This window comes from Alosa pseudoharengus, unplaced genomic scaffold, assembly GCF_046254945.1.
Source record: "Alosa pseudoharengus isolate Yale_2024_CS ecotype anadromous, Long Island Sound unplaced genomic scaffold, YU_APseudo_1.1 YU_APseudo_1.1_scf_7, whole genome shotgun sequence".
Classification (NCBI taxonomy): domain Eukaryota; kingdom Metazoa; phylum Chordata; class Actinopteri; order Clupeiformes; family Clupeidae; genus Alosa; species Alosa pseudoharengus.
Window position 1 is genome coordinate 18,875,699 of NW_027468859.1, and position 7,257 is coordinate 18,882,955.

Genomic DNA, 7,257 nt, shown 5'->3' on the forward strand with positions numbered 1-7,257 from the left:
TGGCAGGATAATTTATCACAGCTGTGGCATGACCTTTTCCAACAGTTTGCCTCAGCTCGACTCATCTGCGTCTTACTTGTTAAAACAAATTGGATGTTCCCCTGCGTGTTTAATGTAGGCCCTATCTATGGAGTGAAAGATTGAATTTTAAAGGTTTTCTAATGATTTGGTAACGTGTTGCACGGCTCAAGTTGTTTGTTTCCTCTAATTCGACGCAGCTGGATTGTGGCTTCTGGCTCAAAGGACCGGTGGTAGTATTTGCTGAAACCCTCCTAAAGACCTGCATGATATTGCACAGACATGGACCTTCTAACAACCCCAGCAAACTTACAGGCCCCTTTAACCTGTTTTTTGGGCTGGTTTTGCTGCCATGCCTCCGTTTCCTCCAGAAGATTTGTGTCAGGAAGGGCCATGATTAGACGTTTACGATACAAGCTGATCAAAGCGAGAACGCAAGACAAGATGGATTTGCCAGACAGATAGCTACATTTTCTCCAGTCACACAAAAGCTTGGAAATCAGCACTTGTATGAATGTAACCAGCAACTTTAAATGCTTCGTTTTTGTTTCTCGTTCTCTGTTTCTCGGCTCTGTGTGAACTCCACGAAACAGCCGAGAGGAGAGAGACGTTGGTTGACTGAGTTTCTGAGTGAGCTAACCTGTCGGACTGTCCTCATGTGGCCTCGCTCTTCGAAAGGAGGGAGTTGTTTCAGCACATCCCTGCCATCACGGGTGCTGTCTCCCCCCACCCACCTCACCCACTCCTGGAAGGACGGGACAGCAATGCGGGAGCCTCACAAGGGGCTGTCTAAGGACAGAGGAGCCCATGGAGGGGGTGGTGGTGGTGGTTGGTTTAGTCTGAAGGGAATGGGATGGGTCTGACACCTGTCTCCCAAACAACACCACACCCCCCCCTTCCCAGCTATATTTTCTCTCTCTCGCACTGTGCAGGCTGATGACTGACTCACTCGTTTTCACACATAGACACATGCCCTTTCTCTCTCTGAGTCATCCATCTGTCTCACTTTCTCTCTCTGCCATACACATACACAGACACCCACCCACACTAAGATGTATAGCAGTCTTCTGACCCAGTTTCCCTCTTCCATTCTTCCTTCAGTTCTCTTTTATCTTCAGCAAGGCCTCTGTTCATCTCCTGCTCTTTTGCAGCTCTTCCTTTCAAGATCAGTTCACTGAGTCATGCTTTCCTCCCCTCTCCCTCTCTTTCTCTCTCTCTCTCACTCACCTTTCTCTTGATCCCTCTTGCAAATTTTCTTTCTCCCCCCCCCTCCTCTCTCTCCCTGTCTGTCTCTCTGGGCAGGTTTTCAGCCTCCAGGGGCTACAGGGAGTAGTGCTAGGAGGGAGCAGTGTGTGTGTGTGTGAGTGTGTGTGTGTAGCCGCTTGTAAAGTCCTGTCAGCCGGACATACCATTGAGACTGGCATGCTAATTGAAAACAGCACCGTTCCCTTGGTTCCTGGATTTCTGCCCCCTCCCAGAGTCCCAGAATACATGCTGTAACGCGGTAACAGCTTGAAAATAGCATTGTTAGGTACGCAATAAACTTGTTCTTTATACCCAATTTAGCATTTTAATATATAGAGCCTTGGTGTGTTCGCCTGGTCCGCTATATACCAATAAAGTCTAGCGCTATGTGGCAGGCTCATGGAATGAATAAAGTGTGCATTTGCCAGAATCCCATTTTGTTTAATTGTCTGATTATTTGGAGCCCTGGCCTGAATGTTGAAGGCAAGGCCTGCCAATGTGTTGCACCTTTCTTGCCCTTCCAGACATGGCAGAGAATGACACAAGGCTTTCAAAAATAACCATTACTGAGTCACTGCCGTAATGCTCAAGGCTAGTGTGGTCATGGGGAGATGCAAGCTACAGAGTTTAGCACTGAAATCTGGTGCTTTGAATGACCATCTGATTATCATAGGTACACCAGTCGTGTCATGTCTTGTCGTCTCATAGGAGGACATTGTCAGTCTGAAGTGACTGAGTATGAGTCCTGTACAGTTTGGGGTCAGGTGTGATGCAAAGAGGTCATTATTTAACCCTGAACTAGGTCAATCAAAATAACGACACAATTTGTATGTCTCAAAACTCACTTGCACAGCACTAATGCCGAAACTGGCCACCACAATGATAGAGACACTTCATTTATCAGAGTGAAGGAACACCGTTTCCATTTACAGAGTGAAAGTGCAAGGTCCAACAAACAAGCCCCAGTGTCCAAAAACAAACCCATCCATTGCTTTCCACAAGGCCACATGACAATAACCAGCACCCAGTGACAATCCAGAATATCATTGTTTTTGTTTTTCTCCCAGAAAAAGGAAGAGCACCAATTAACAGACCAGTGGAAGGCAGGAATGGCAGGTCACTGGCAGGACAGAGCCTCTGCTCCTGGTCGTGGTGCATTTTTTGGTTTTAGGCACCTTGACCGAATTTCCTGTTCAACTTCCCTTCAACTGTGAGGCCTCCACTCTTACATGTGAGGCCTCCACTCTTACAATATATGAGGTAAAGGAAGGAGACAGAGAGAGTGAGAATAATGGAGTGAGTGAGAGAAAGAGAGAGAGAGTGGAATGATAAGCGGGAAAGCGTAATAACAACAACAACGCAAAGTCCAGTCTGTGTGCTAGCCTTTACGGTAGCATTGATAGTACTTCATCATCTCCTCACACATGACTGTGGGACTGTGGTTCACATATTAATAAGTATGACTGAAATGTCACAGCATATGTGTGTGTGTGTGAGAGGAGGGGGATGGGGGTTTGGGTTGGCGGCGAGGGGGGCGAGGGGGTTGGTTGGAGCAGTGAACAGAGCGAACTCAAGACAGTGTATAATTTATCGAACACATAATTGCACCAAGGCATATAATATCCGCAGACCTAAATGACACAATGGGCCCGCACAAGAAATCAATCACACTTGACAGGGATCAATTATGGCCATGCACAGCGGAGTGACACCGAACTCTGCCAAGCCCAATGAAGGTTCGGCCGACGTGCTCGCTGCAGGGAAAGACAGCTGACTCTGCAGAAAATGCTGGTTGGTTTTGGGAGAAGCGGGACTCTCAGACTTGGGAACAAAATGTGGTGAAGGACCAATGTTGGAGAGTGAGGAAAAAGTCCTGTGACAAAGCAAAAAAAAAAGTCCCCACATGAGCTAAGCCTTTCAGTACTGTCTGTCTGTCTGCACTGAAAAAAATGACATGCAAGAATTACTTAATTTTATTTAGGTAACCTTTTGCACTCAATTTAATTTAGCTACATCCAGCCATTTAGATTTAGTTGAATTTGCTTAATATTTTCTTGCAAATTAAAAAAAAAATTAAGGTTAGATTTTAAGGTTAAATTTAATTAAAACTCAAAACACAAATGGTATGATTATAACTTTGCCTTTATTAATGCACATGCAAATTCCAACAAGGAAAACACAGTTCCGCATGAGAGACAGATGAACACAGAAGCGATATGCATGTATGAACATTGGTTGCTCGCTGGTCTTGTGTGCCTAAAATATCAACATTGATAAAAAATATTAAAATATAATAATAATAATCCTGCTCTCAATCAAAACTGCAATGAGGACAATGTATTTATAAATAAGGGAGCAACAGCAGTAGAGAATGAGAGAGAGAGAGAGAGAGAGAGAGAGGTAGAGTGTGATAGAGAGAAAGAAAGAGAGAATAAAAGAAAAAGGGAAAGAAAGAAAGAAAAACAGAGCCCAAAAACACAGATACTCTGGCTTGAATTTAAATGTCACTTGGTTCTTAAGGTAGAGAAACTTGGGTGAGAGCTTCTCACCATCCATCTGCATGACCACTTTTTGCACGAATTTGTGCCTGATACAAAGCCAAACACCATACAGCAAGATATTGTGTGTGTGTGTGTGTGTGTGTGTGTGTGTAAAAGTGTGCCGAGAGAGAGAGAGAGAGGACGAACGATAGAAAGACAGACAGAGAGAGAGAGAGCAGGGAAGAGAAAGAAGAGGCCCACTTGCCCATCTAATGATTTGGTTCTTAAGATTGAGAACCTTGGGTAGGAGCTTATCACCATCCATCTGTATGACAACTTTTTGCATAAATTCGTAAAGGTATTGAAGAGCTCAACAGACCATATGATTGGCTCAATGTATTCACATCACACCACATGATTGGCTCAATATATTTACATGTCGACGTTTTGCCAAGGAAGAGGTGGGATATGTGTATACAACGGCCGTTACAAACTAACCCCATGCATTTCTATGGAGGATTTTTTGAGTGCTGTGTCTCCTCATTAGAAAGTCTCTGGCTTTACTGCACAGCCTTGTGCAACAGACCAAGGTTCCTCCAAAATGATGCCTCCATCCACAACGATACCAATGTCCATGCCAATGTTCCAAGGGGTGGTTTTCTCTTGACACCTCCTTGCCATGGATATCCTGTACAAAATGTAAAAAGCTGCTTTAAGTTGACGCTTGAGAAAAGGTACGAGCTGGGAGCTGGCTTAAAGGTTTTTGGCTTAAAAATTGGCATAAAAATAAATGTGACCATTGATGAGTTAACACCCTTTATTGCAATTTCATCATGCACTTGGTTAGTGTTACTTACCATGTACATGTATGAGAGAATCGTCATCAATGGAATTGAGTATGACGACATCAGGCTAATAAGTGAGCATACCAGTTGGGGAAGGAACAATGTGAGCAACGGGAAAATGAGTGAATGGGTGAATGTATGATGACTCATGTAGTCGTATCAATCCCGAGGAGTCCGGTTATATAGTAAGACACAAAATTATAATGCCTCTATCTATCGCTATGTTGTAATAAGGGACAGAAGAGCAGTGTGTGAGTATGGAGTGCGTTTCCCCAAAATAAAGTTGCTAACTAAGTGAAATGCAATTTCCCATTGCCAACCAACTAAGTTGCTAACAGGTTAGCAACTATGCTTTTGGGTAACGCACCCCTGTCTGTCGTTGTGTCTATTTACAGTAGCGCTTTTAAAGGAAGCCTGTGGGTTCAGATACGTATAAATAAGAGATATAGTGCGGTGCTGCACAATATTTACCCCTAGTAACGCAGTAACGCATTGTGTTTTTCAGCGAGCATGTGTGTGTGTGTGTGTGCTGTTGGGTGGTCCTGGGTGAACCTTCCTCATCACCTGGCCTGACTTCTTGTCTCGCTCCAGGTCGGGGCTCTCTGAGCTAGTGGGAAACGACGGGTGTCTGGCCTGCCAGGCCCTCTGAGCGCTCGCATTTCACCCTCTCAAACCCTGGCAGCCCGGTTAGGCATCAACAAAAAACATTCTGCATTAACAACGTCAGGGCAGATTCTGAGGGGAAGGGCAAAATAAAAACCACACAGCAAAGCGAAAAAACCTGTCAATCGAATCACTCGCCATCCTTTGGTTATAATATCCATGCCATTCTCTGAGACAGAGCAGAGTGCAACATGAGATAATTCGATTTATTATAGTGAATAGTTGCAGTGAACTGCACCTCTTTTCATATTCTAATTGAATGTTATCGTTACGGCCTTTTGGCAGCATGATAAAAGCATGAAGTGCCTTAATTAGGGGAGTTAGTGTGCCAAATATAACAAATATTCAACCTGTGTGGCAAATGACACAATTGTCTACATGGAAATTACGATACTCCTTGTTAGTATTTTACCATCTGTACGTACCATACGAACTTCAACCTCTCAAGGATCAGATGCCAAGTCATATTTTCTTATGTAGGATTATATTTCATTTGGCCAAGTGAGTTAAGTACTCACAAGGAATTTGGTGGCGTCACAATATGTAGACAATATACAGTACAACATATAGATGAAGCACTATAAAGACAATATACAAAAGAAAACAATATAGACAAAATGTAAGATGCAGACAATGAGGACGCGGATGCAGAGGGAGGAACTGACAGAGATGAGTAGCGTGATGTAGACCTCTCATTGGTCACATGGCTCAATTAGAGATTGATTTGGTGGGCTGTTTTTCTCTATGTGCAGCGGATAACCAAATTCAATTTTCATTGGTTTATGTTGGCAGCGGCTTCACCTTCTTCAGAAAATTGCTCTTTTGGTTCCTTTTGGTTTCCTTCTGAGAAAATTATAGCTTTATTTTCATCGGTCTCTGATACCGGCATCCGCACGCACCCACATATATACACACACACACACACACACTCGCTCACAAACATGCATGAAAACATACACGCACACACACACACACACACACACACACACACACACACTCACACACACACACACACACACAAAATAGCAAACCAGAGACGCTAAGTCAGTGGTGTACCAAATGTGTGATTCATTCCAGAATCTGTTGTATTTTTTACCTTAGCAACCCCTCAAACGGCCTCCAATTGACAACACATGGGTGAGACGTTTAACTGTACAAAATCTGTTCACTTGCCAAGTGTTTTGAAACGCATCCCACCTTCAAAAACCCACCCACAGACAGATACCACTAGGCACTGTAACACCAGCTCAGTGCCATTGAAAGCGAGAGAGCTCGTCCGCCTGCCTGGACCTCAGAGGATAGGCTGGTCAGACCTCATACCAGGACATTAGCAGCTCAGAAGATATAGTCGCAGACCAACGGCAGCAATTACTGTAAACATTTGCAGGTACAAGAGGGAGGTTCGGGTGGGTGGTTGGCGCTGAGATCAGCAGGCGATGAGATCATGTCAGCCGAGTTTCCTTTATCGGTAAAATGATAACTGCTGTATCAATCGTCTCCAAGCAGGCTGGCGACAGGCTTATTTCGCCTCTGCTATCACCCTCTGCCAGCCATTGTGATAAACTTCAGAGTCTGTTCTCGCTTTGTATGTCAAGCTTGTAGGACTCAAGTGCCCAGAGCGTTTTGAAAAAAAGAGAGAGAATTTTGTTTTCTTTGTGAAATCACCCAGTGCAGGGGCATGTTGTCGGCCCTAATTAGGTTAGGTTTTAGCTCAGGAGAACAAGAACTTGCTGACCATGCAGGTCAGAGGCATAGAAGGCAACAGCTACAGCCCGCTTAAAGTGACCATATACTGTGTGTGCGTGTGTCCACAGCTTGGCTTGGAAGCTCACACCAAATGCGTGTTGTGTTACAACCGTGTCGCAGTCTTTCGGAAAGTCGCTTTGATATATTTTATTGCTGACGTTGGCCAAAGGTGCCATTGAGGTCTAAGCCTAGTTCACAAGTTTAAGCAAACATCCTTCCAAGTGAAAAAGCCTATACCAGTAAAATCTGATCTGTTTCTG